The 12,501-nt window shown below is 41.5% G+C and overlaps 1 protein-coding gene across 1 annotated transcript in view; it reads left to right on the top strand.

Annotated features, from left to right (window-relative positions):
* The window catches only part of LPAR1 (lysophosphatidic acid receptor 1), a 340,256-nt gene that overhangs the window by 288,872 nt on the left and 38,883 nt on the right, over window positions 1–12,501 (top strand).

Raw genomic sequence — 12,501 nt, 5'->3', positions numbered from 1 at the left:
CAAAATAGCATTCTATGACCATCTTTATGGAAACTTACGTTTTCATGAATTTTCTGTTTTCAGTGGTGGAAATTCACATTTCAAGGTGAAGAGCAAGATTTTATTTTCTATACACTTAGATAACTTTTGCCTTTTGCTGTTGTTTTTCTTAGATGTAAACTCATGGTAAGGATCAGGGGATATATTTATTCATTTGTGTACTCAGAAAATAGTTCTGAGCACCTAATACGTTCCAGACCCTGTGCTGACTCCTGGCCAGGCACCCAAGAAGAGGACGAGCACAGAACATTTCTTTTTGAGCTCAGAGTACCTGTTTTAGAAGTTCGCCCAGTGAGGGGCACCTGGGTGGTGCGATAGGTTAAGCATCTGATTCTTTGTTTCAGCTTGGGTCATCATTTCAGGGTCGTTAGATCGAGCCCCATGTTGGGCTGCATGCTTAGTGTGGTGTCTGCTTGGGACTCTCTCTCCCTCTCTGCCCTCCCCCCCACCGCCCCCATGCTCACTTTCTCTTTCTCTCAAATAATAAATCTTTTAAAAATAAAATAAAAGTTCACCCAGTGAGAATTTGTTTAAATAATTATCCCATTGAATTACATTTTTTCCATAGTAGGCTACATTCAGACTAATGTTTGCTCACGATTTAAAAATATTTTTAAAAATCTTTAGCATTTCATCTTTTCCCATGGGAATTCAGTGGACACTTCCTCTAATGCTTGTCGTATCAATTTGTAGAGCAGTGTTGAATGAATGTAACCTGGATTGGTGGCTCCTCAGAAACTCTGGGACTTCTATTAATCTGAGCCGCTGGAGAGAGAACCCTGATTATGGCTGACTAAGCTGACGTTCTGGTTGGCACATCAGTCTCCTCCACTTTGGTTAGGGTGAATGCCTCCAGGAGAACATACCTGAGTATCCTGCTTGTGACCCTCTGGTATGCCTCTAAGAATAAAAACAAAGCCTTGAAATTGCTGACTCGACAGAAGCCCTGCCTTAGTTTACCATGATATGTTATTTAATTTCATACATAAATAACGGAGATACTTTACTTTTTCTGCATTGACTGAAATATTTATTTACTGATGTTCTGAATGTTGGTTGAAACTTTTCATATGGGTGTACTTTTTCTATTATTATCTCAAGTGCTGCTTATAGTTCATAGAAACACCAGTAAACACTGTCTGCTGAACTTGGACTAGGCACCCGCCAAGTTCTTGTTTTAATTTTACCCTTTTTATAATGCCTAGCACCTTCTGGTGTGTAGTAAGCTTTAATGATTCATATAAAATTAACTTTTGTGCCTCATTGGATTGTTTTACAGGCTAAATGAGAATTATTTTGAGGGTTTAGGGGGCAACAGTCTCGATCTGCCCCTAAGTGCCCCTCCCGCCTCACCATGCCAACCCTACGCATGAAAATAACACAAATAATGTTGCCCTCTGAGGTTTAAACTAGTAGCCTCTGTAAAGATTGAATATGTGTGACTATCTCTGGAATAAATAACATTGTTTCTATAGGGATGTGATGGAATTTTAGAATATGGAAAACTCTCATCAGGGTGATAGGTGAAGAAATTTGCTGAAGCAAGACGTGTATGTGATTGTAATATGGGAAGGAGAAATTAAATGGACTGTAGCCTTTTTGAAAAAAGCAGCCAGAGTGGGAGAATGGGTGGGGTGAGGGGTTGGGTGGTTGGAAAGCTTAGACTAGGGAATTTCCCATCCTCATCAGTCGGATGTCTGTCAAGGTGATGCCTGATACCATTCATACAGTGTGTTCCTCTGCTCGAATCCTGTGTAGTCATAATGATTGCGTGGCGGACTGGCTTGGTCTTACAGAAAGAAATCTAGTCTGCTTGAAGCTCTTCTCACTGTAAATTCGCTTATTGACCATCAGGTTTTGTGGGTTCACAGTCAGTTTTTAAACATCTGCCTTTTCTGCCAGTTTGTCAGCTTTGTGACGGCCGGCAGGGATTGTGATGACGTGTTGTCCATTTTGTCCACATTACTGGTCATCGTATCTGACACAAAGTAGGTGATTATTAAGTAACTGTTGCATGAGTGAACGTGGTGCAAAACCGAGTCATTGAGCCTCAAAACCGAGGACCGGGGAGAGCCACGGTGAACTCACTAGGCTGGTGCCATGGTATTCAGCTGTGTGGCAGAAGCCAGACCTAGCTACACTCCTATCACGTTAGGTGCCCTCCAGTCAAATGCGACGGCTTGGGAAGCGACTCAATAATATGTTTATTTTGCTTTCATTTATTGGGGAGGGGGATTAAGGTTTAATTAATTTTGTTAGAAACCTTCAGTTTCCATTTTACCACGTCAGAATGACCTCGGGGTTTCAGACCTGTTCAGTTCTCATGATCGACAAAATATGTGCTGGTCAAGTCAAACATCTTTGAGATGTATCATGGTAATACCAGTAGCAATTTTTCAGCACAAGGTTGTATATAAGCTACTTTTGAGTACTGAATCTTAATGTTTTTATTTGTCAAATACTTATGTACCATTAATCATGTGCCCAGCCCTACTCTACCTGAGAAATTAGTATTTGGAAAACACACACACACACACACACACACACACACAAAAGAAAACAAACAAACAAACAAAAAACAGCCCTACAGAGCATAGGTACCATTGTCTTCACTTTGCAAAGGTGAAACCTGAGGTATGGAGAGAATGGGTAACATGCCCAGGGTCACACAGCTAGTTAAGGACAGAGGCTAGAATACATTTCAGGCACTCTGGTTCCAGAGCCTATGTGGGGTGTTGTTTTGTTTTGTTTTGTTTTTAACCTCTGTGCAGTCCTGCCTCTCTATAAGAAAAACAACTACGGCACAGGCTGTATTTTGTTATAAAGTTCCAACAGCTCTGTGCTACTTAATTGAAACATTGTGATCCCATCCGTTGCCATTGCTCCTGCCTAGCTGCCTGGTGCCTTGTTTCCTGTGATGAGGAAATCTTGAAGGGAACATTCCTTTCCTTCTTTTCCTTCTGCTAAAGCAGCTCATGGTGGTCGTTTTGTTAGTCCCTTTCTCCTGCTTGGTGTTGGAGCACCAGGAACCGGCTGCTTCTGATGGAGGGAGTGTTTTGCTCAAGGTGTGGTTCACTTGAGGGTTCACGGTCCCAGCAAGAAGTCATGTAATCCTTCCCCAGGCTTGAATTCTCCCTACTTGACTTTTTCCAGGAATTCCTTTTGAGTGTGTTCCGTAGCTGAATCAGAGTGGCGGTCGAGAAGTTCTTCCTTATTTGACCACAGTCTGTCTTGAGTTGTAAGTCCTTGCCTTTCTTGATGTATTCCTCGTGTTGACCCTTGTGTTGGGGATAATTAGAAAAGCACAGAACCAGGATTTGGAAGGAGAATAATATTTACTGTGTGGAGGTCTTGGCATCTTAGTCCCGGGAGAAAGTAAGGGACATAAAGCAAAATAAATCCAGGTGGGGCTTATCTCTTTGGGGAGCAAAAAGGAGTCATGGTTTTTTGTAGTTTGATCTGCTCTGGCTGGAAATGATCACCACTGAAGCCAAATTACTACTTATCACCTGTGTACCCCGTGCCGGGTATACTCTGCATGTACCATTTATCATCTTACACCAAGGAAAGTTGTACTTCCCCTGTTTTATACTGAAGGGAACTGAGTTAAGATGGGGCAAGGAACTTGTTTAGGATCACCCATTTTGTAAATGGCAGAAGTGGAATTGGGCTGTCAGGTGGTCGTAGACCATGACCTACCATCACAGGGCACTAGCTGTCCACATGCCATACAAGAAACTGTTACTGGTGGTAATAATAGTGGTGGTGACGAGCGGAGTTGAACCCATTGTTTTTTGTTCGCTCTGATGAAAGATAATTTAGCCAGTATCCTGTTAGCAAATCTTTTTGTACTTCTCAATTTAATTCAACAAACGTGTTGAGTGCTAATTACGTGCTAAGGGATAAAAAGACGAAGAAGGTAAACTCCATCTTTCCAGAGCTTGGGTTGTAGTAGAGAAGATAAAGAGCTATGGAAGCAGCTGGGGCCACGTGCTAGTAGAGGTATGGACGTGGTCCCAGGTGGAGGGAAGGGAGGCCTCCCATAGAAGACAGTATGGAGCTTGCCATTCTATAGGATGGGGGCAGAGAGGCTAAGCAGTAGCAGGAACGTTGCTCCTCCCCTTTGGGGAACTGAAGTAGTCAGGTGTGATTACATATGGTGGGCGTGCTGGAGAGTTTTGACTAGAGAGTCAAAGCCTTCATAACATACCAAGGCATTTAGGCTTCCGTCTGTAGGTGATCACAGGTGGTTAGGGGTTCCCCAAGATAACACCAATTCCTTGTAGGGGTTACCATATGATTTATCATCCAAACTGAGATGCTTTTGGTAGTGAACACAGGCACTAATTGTTTGGGACACAGGAGCAACAGGTGTAAGCCAAGTCTGGTCAATGTAGGATGTGTGGTCACTCTGCTTCTAGGTTCTGCTTTTTGTTTGTTTGTTTATATTCTTTCCACATTTTATTTTGGCCTTTTAAATGGAGATTTCAACACTGGATTTGATCCATTATATAGATGGTGAAGAAGAACTTTTGTTTTTTGTTTCTGTTTTGTTTTAAAACAAGGATCTTTCCAGATTTAGAATTTTAGAGCTGAAAGAGTCCTTGTAAATTAATTACAAATAGTACCCAAAAAATTACACCATCCAACTGCCTCCTTTTATAAAGAGAGAGACTGCAGCTCCCAAGCTAATTGAGAAATTTAGATCTGAGTTCTCTGGTGGCCCAAGCCAAGATCCAGGTTTGTTGACTTCCAGAAAGGTTCTGTTCTTACTGCATATGTCTCCATGTTGTTCAGCCCCATCCACAATTTCCATCATTTTCTTCCTTGTGGATGTCAGCATGTATTTATGGGGCTAGCCAGCCAGGACAAGAGTAAACATTGTGGCTGTAAAGGTACCTGGCACCCACAGAAAGGGTCACCTTGAATTTGGCCTCATTATAACCACTGGTAATCTTTGTCATGACACTTGGACAAAAGTCCTTGGAAACTGAATTACTTACACAGTATGTATTTTTTACACATATTAGCATCCTGTCAGCTTTCTTAATAACAGGAGTTGTATTAATTTCTCATTTATCTTAGTTTTTTATCAAGTTTGTTTTACCCATGGGGTGTGGCTGTGTGTGTGTGTGTGTGTGTGTGTGTGTGTGTGTGTGTGTGTTTTCTGTTAATATTCATCAAGGTAGATGACTCTGGGATCTATCCTGATTCTGCCATTAACCATCTGGGTGATTCTGGGCAAGTTACTTTCTCTGTGCATTAATTTCTTTGTTCTTTCATCTGTAGGAGGAAGTTGGCTAATTTGATTTCCAAGATTACAGTTCTCCTTATTACTCTGTCAATAAAATGATAAGGACATAACTATCGTGAATCAACCATGTAGAATTCTCTAGTAGAAAACACAGACATAGGAATGGAATAATAGCAAGGGATTATGCTCTTTCTCCATGTCACCTTCTTTAATAATTAGCTTTAGATATCTATTCCCCATTAAAGGGAGTGGCACATTTATAGAGGATAATCTCAAATGACTTGTTTTGCTTTCCTCTCCCATAGAGAGCTCTGTGCCGGGAAGAGAAGGCTTCCCAGTTCATCCCGTTGCTAGAGGAAAGGAGTGGATACAAGAGGCTCTTAGTCCCTGGCCACTGGTGACCAGCTACACATCCTGTTTCTCTGCAGAGGAACCAGAGCCACCCCAAGTCTCCTAAGGTCCCTGTGGCATCCCTATTAAGACCTCTTTGAGGTGGAACCTAAGAGAATATTCATGAGAGCCCCGATTGTCTGGCCAGCCACGAGGCTGGCTTGGCACTGTGGGTGTGGTCGGGAGAGACACCCTACAGAAGCCCCACAGTGCTGCCCAGACCCCAAATCCTCGGCCCTGGTCAAAAGTGAAAACAACTTTCAAATACCAGTTCTTTATACCCTTTTGTTGCCCAACTCCATTCAAATATTTTTACTCAGAAGAAACTTTTAAACAGAAACAAAAAACCAAAAATACCACATTAACCTAACAGAGTTTCTTTTGAGGTGTGGATGGAGCAGAACATGAAGCTCTTTCTTATTTTAGGTCTGATTCAGACTTTGTATTCCTGGGGCTCCGGTCCGTCCCCATGGGAGTGCTGCACAGACATTTGTCCTTGTCGTTAAAGGTCCTAAAAGATGCTGGGATTCCTTGAACCGTGCGTGATGGCCCCTGGGAATCACTGTTGCTGAGGGCTTGAGAGCTTGGGTTTGGAATAAGGTAGGCCAGCGTTCAGAATTCGAGTTCCGACTCCTCTCTTACTGGTTTCCTAACCATGAGCGGATGATTTAATCTCTTTGAGCCTCAGTTTCAGAATCAATAGAAGAAGGATCGTAGGACCTTTCTCAAGTGATTAGGAGCACTCGATGAGCTGGCTCACGTGAAGCAAAGGTAGGCAGGGTCCGGCTAATAGAAAACACTCAGTGGTAGCAAATATCCTCATTGCTCTAAGCTCTTGGGGGCATGTGCGCCCTGCCCCTTTCTCTCCTTCTGCCACACCCACAGACCAGCAGACGTGCGACAGTGGATTTGGTGGTCGAGATGGTGCTTCCTTTTTAGGACATGGTCTAAGAGTCCTACTGCGTTTTAGCAGGTGTGGGCTCCAATAACAGTCTGTACCTTTTTTTTTTTTTTTAAAGATTTTATTTATCCATTTGACACAGAGAGAGACAGCCAGCGAGAGAGGGAACACAAGCAGGGGGAGTGGGAGAGGAAGAGGCAGGCTCCCAGCATAGGAGCCTGATGTGGGGCTCGATCCCAGCACCCTGGGATCACCCCCTGAGCCGAAGGCAGACGCTTAACGACTGAGCCAGCCAGGCGCCCCAACAGTCTGTACCTTTAATTCGGGCTGGCCCTTGCTTTTCCAGAGATCCGTCTGTACTGCATCTGACTTCTTGAGCCTGGGCTCTGTGTACTGAAAGTCCTGTTGGCATCATCAGTAATGGCGGTTTTGACCTGCTCACTCTCTGAAGATTAAATGGCATTAACCTTTAAAATGCATTTTGAAAAAAAAATAAAACGAATTTTGAAACGGAACAGGCCACTCTGCCAGTGCCTGTTAGAAAGGGTCATCAGGGGGCTCCTGGGTGGCACAGTCGGTTAAGCATCCAACTCTTGGTTTCAGCTCAGGATGTGATCTTAGTGTGGTGAGACTGAGCCCTGTGTTGGGCTCCGCGCTCAGCTCAGAGTCTGCTTACGACTCTCTCTCCCTCTAATGCTAAGTGAAATAAGTCAAGCAGAGAAAGACAACTATCATATGATTTCTCTCATCTATGGAACATAAGAACTAGGATGATCAGTAGGGGAAGAAAGGGATAAAGAAAGGGGGGGTAATCAGAAGGGGGAATGAAACATGAGAGACTATGGACTATGAGAAACAAACTGAGGGCCTCAGAGGGGAGGGGGGTGGGGGAATGGGATAGACCGGTGATGGGTAGTAAGGAGGGCACGTATTGCATGGTGCACTGGGTGTTATACACAACTAATGAATCATCAAGCCTTACATCGGAAACCGGGGATGTACTGTATGGTGACTAACATAATATGATAAAAAATCATTAAAAAAAAAAAAAAAAGACTCTCTCTCCCTCTGCCCCTTCCCTCCCCTCCCCTTGTCCCCTCCACCCCATACCTCCCCTCCACTGCTCTGCTCGTGCGCTGTCTCTCTCAAATAAATCTTAAAAAAGGGTCCTCGGTTCCTTCAAATGGACGTGCTGTCCTTAGGGCACAGCTGGCAGCCCAACCACCATTTAGGGTACCATTCTGTTTGCTTTTGACCTACAGTGAAGGACCATGTTTGGCATAAATGGAAGAATAGCCAGAGGATAGGGTCATGACACCTTACTGCTGTTTCCTATTCAATCCCAGCTTTACAGTGTGACCACCTAGGAGCACTTTAGTTGGGGCCTCATCACTGTTCACCCGCAAAGAAAAGGATAAAAAGATACTTAACTCCTAATCTCTCATTGCTACTTCATTGGTCTCCTTGGAGTACCATTATGGACATTCCGGCACCTAGCAAACTCGAGGTATGTGTTGAATAAATAAGTGAAATAGGTCTTTTATTCTGGATAGAATTTTACAGGCTCCCTAGTAACAATGGAAACACACCTGTATAGCTTGAAATTCAATGTAATTTATTAGTGAGCCTCATTCAAAGGAGCATTTGTTATAAGGTAGTTATAATGAGGCAGTTCTGCATCCTGCCTGTCAAGGACATTTTTTTTAGGCTAAGTTCCAGTGTGAGTTTGTTAATAATAGTTTGTTTTGTCAACAAACATGTATTAAATGTCTAATAGGCCCTCTGTGAAGGAGTCGGGATGCAAAGATGAGTGAAAATATGGGCCCTGTTCTCAAGGAGCTCTCGTTTTAGTAGATCAGGATAGAAAATTTAAATAAGTGCAAAATAGTGTGGTAAATAAAATATGCAGGGTGCTATGGGAATGCTGCCTTCCAATTGGGCAGTGTCAGGAAAGACTTCATGATGGTGATTAGGAATTACATCTTAGATGATGTGTGGATTACCACGTGAACCCCAGCAAAGAAATAATTTCAATAAGATACTCTTGGTACTCTGAATTGAGCTAAATATTCAGTCACCTCCTTATATTGCAATTAATATGTCACTTAGATATCACAGTAACTCCTGTTATTCTTGCAAATCTGGGGGCGGGAAGGAAAGCTTGCATAATTTTAAGACAATATTGTGTGTATCATCTTCTTGCCTACGTTTTTATACTGGTGTAATACATTCTTTTTTTTTTTTTTTTTTAAATAATTGACCGTAGTTAGCAGTTTCACATGACATTGTAAAGTAAATGAGTTTGACTAGCTACTGACCTGTCAGGAAAGGGATGAATTTCTATCTGTGCAAATCAGCATCCTGTGGGCAGTAAGAAGGGCTCTGTAGTGACATGTATGTTTCAGGACCCGAAAGATTATTGCCAGGAAATATCGACACCTCCACTTAACAGTAAACACACATACGTGCATGGGAATTGCCAGATTTAGCAAATAAAAATAATGTTTATGGGACATGCTAACAAAAGTACTCATTGTTTATCTGAAAGTCAGATGGAACTGGGCATGATACATTTTATCTGGAAACCCCAGTACACACAGGGGTGGATGGGAACGGAAGCATTTTAGCTGGCAATCAACTCTCTCTGCATAGATTTTTCTGTCTTACGAGTTTCCATATCATCCTGACATTGATTTAAGTACATGAAGGGTTTTTCGTATTTATTATTTCTGATTTTTATTTTGAGTTGTCTAGAAATAAAGGGACATATCTGACTTATAGAATCTTCTGTCTGTGTCTCAGAGGTTACGTAGGCTTATGAACATACCGTATACCACATACATCCAGGGCGAAACTGAATTATTCTCTCCTTTTACATAGTCTTCGTCATGCTCTTTGAAAAAAAAGTATTTTAACCAAGTTTGTTTTTCCATATAAACAAAGGATTTTTTTTCTTGTGTTTGTACCTTTGATATTTTTTCCTTTAAGGTCTAAATTACAGCCTTCTGCCGCTGAGAAGCTACTTTTTATTCATGTATTTTAGTGCAGATGATAGTGTCTAGACTGAGTGTGGTCATGGCTTTACTTAAACCCTGGCAGGTCTCCTCCGCCAATAGAGGAGTTTTTGTGATGATCCAAAGCAAATAAGAAGTTCTAATAGGGTGACACAGCACTAACAGGGTCTTTTTGAAGAAGTGGGATTGAATCTGGCATCGGGAGACTGGAAATTCATGGCTTCAGCTATTTATCCTGCCCAAGCAGACCTTTGCGGACACAACGAACACTGCATTTTAAGCAGGGTTTTCCATGAGTTCATTCTAAATGGGTATTTCTGCACTTCATGCGGCTGGCATGAATTCATCTGTTCGAGTTATTTTCCTTTCTTTTAGGAGAGGGAAGATACACTTAGGAGCCCAGCCTTACAGGACCTGCCCAGGAAACTGATGAAGTGAAAAGTTGACGAGCTTTTGCTGCAGCCAGCAAGCGATTCACCGTGTTACGCCGCAGGGATTTGCTTTGCTAACCTTGCTGCGCACGTGGTGCCCTGGAGCGCTCCTTTGTATGTTGCCCCTGCCCCAAAGGAAAAGCCACGCTACAGGAGCTGGAATTAGTGAGTTTCAGAACAAAAACAGGAGTCTGTATTTGGACATTCTACAAAGTACATATATAGCGATCAAATACACAGAAGTTGCAGAGATGAGAGGCTCTAGCTTTGTTTAATTTGGCAAATTCTAATGTCTTGCTTGGAGGTGGGGGGCAAGTGAAGACGTTTTCATAAAAATAAATTATTTCCAGGGTACCATGCACGTACTCTAGCATATTTCCAAGTACCAGTACATAACAACATTTTATTTAAAATGCAAGAGAATGGTGTGGAAACGAACTGTGAGTAGTAAGTCTAGGATAACAAGACCACTATAATTCTATAATGGAATTTCTTTAACATTGTAGTTCAATCTGATTGGGTTCTGTCACTTTTAAGGCTAATGCCTTGCGTAAATTTAAAAGACATTAGAAGCAGGAGCAGAAGAAATCAGAAACAGAATTAGAAAATGCACTCATTTATACGTTGATCTGTCTATAATACATTATATAGTAAGTCATCTAACTCTTGCAGTGTAATACGTGTCCCGTGTGTTGTCCCTCAGCAGTCAGACTTACAACTTTAATAATAGTGTTGTAGGTAGCTTTATTACTCTGTAACTTACTGAGGTTATGGAATACTTGGACCCATTGTTTTGTGTAGACCTCAAAGACATTTTCGTACTGTCTTTATAAGTATAGATATTTGAATCGGAGTAATATTTTTGTTGAGAATATGTTTTCTGGAGTATATATTAATCTATTTTAAGTACTTCAACAATGTAATATATAGCACAATTAAAGCATCTCTAGTTTGCTACATTTTTTCAGATTTAAAAATCTGAAATTTTTAAGAGAATCATGTTTTTGTATAGATTATAAAATGACTTCATATATCAGTTTTTTTGAACATACCATATTTTAACAAAATTCTACCATTGTGAGTTTTCATTTTTCCTCCCACATTGACTTTTCCTTGGCCTTACTTGGTAGCTAAATTTTATAAAAAATACTTGATTTCGGAGGGGGCTAATTAGTAATAAGTGTTATTACAGTTTAGCTGTTAATTTTATTTTTAATTAAGTTTTTCTACCAATTTTAACTTTTCCTGAGTCAATATTTGTGGTTTTGTTTCTTAAAAAAAAAAAAATGACAATAGTGGTCAACATTTGAGGGCTTACTAGATCAAGACTCATTAAATCTTACTACTTTGCCCCAGATATATATATAATATAAAAATTTCAAGTAAGAATCTTAAACTCTCTGAATTTCAATTCCCTCATCTGGCAAATACGGATAATATGTATTTGTGAAGATCATCTATGATAGTGACTGTGAAAGCTCTTTTTATAGGAAGTGTCACATAAATGTAAGTTATGAATGTTTTTGCAGCTGCTGCTTATGGAGCAGTAACCAAAAAAAAAAGTTTGGAATGCTAAGCAAGAAATGTGATGTAGTGTGGTTGCAAAGGCCTGAACTGTATTCTGACTTCCAATCTGCCATGTACTTTGGGCAGTCCACTTAACCGTTGTGATGGTTTCTTCATCTGCACCACGAGGGGCCTCACTCTGTCGTGTCTCTCCACGTGGGGCCCGAGGACCACCAGCATGTGAATCACGAGGGCTCCTGGTTGAACAGGCTGATTGCTGGGCCCCAGCCCAGACTTGCAGAGGTAGAGTCTCCGTGGTGGCATCCAGTCATCCATAGTTGAGTCACATTGACCTGGCATTAAACCTGTCCTTGCTCATGTCTAAAATCTATTCTTCACCTTTCCTACTAAAAGAGACACGTTATGGGTACCACTTACACAGTGAGTTAGAATCGCCGATTGAGCCCATGCGTGTGTGTTTGTAGACTCCCTTTGCAAGCGGTAGAATGAGGAGAGAAAGGTAATGGAGTTTGGCGTTAGGGAGAAAATGGTGTTACTAAGATAAGACGTTTGGCTCTTGAAAAGCTTACTATAACGAAGATTGATGTTTTTGCACTAAATAGACTTTACTCTCAAAATATTTGAAATACCCATGCTGATTGTTACCACCCAAGGAAAATTGGGTTAAGGACTGAAAATGCAGCTGACTTACTCTAAAGATCCCTTGAGAAATCATGGAAGGTCTAAGATTTTTAGTAATTTTCTGTTTGAGGAGAAAGTTTGTATCCCCCCAAGAGTGGAGATAAAGCAACCATGTTCTTTTTTGGGGGGGTTAACCTGATGCAGTGTGTCTACATGGAGACCTTCACAGAGGACAGATCGATTATTTAGTAGTTCACAGGTTACATAAAGAATATTCTGTCCCCACTATTCCTTTATTTTCTTCTAGAGGCAGCCTGGCAGAAA

The sequence above is a fragment of the Ursus maritimus genome, unplaced genomic scaffold (genome assembly GCF_017311325.1).
Source record: "Ursus maritimus isolate PB19 unplaced genomic scaffold, ASM1731132v1 scaffold_17, whole genome shotgun sequence".
NCBI lineage: Eukaryota > Metazoa > Chordata > Mammalia > Carnivora > Ursidae > Ursus > Ursus maritimus.
This window is presented reverse-complemented; position numbering and strand designations above follow the sequence as displayed.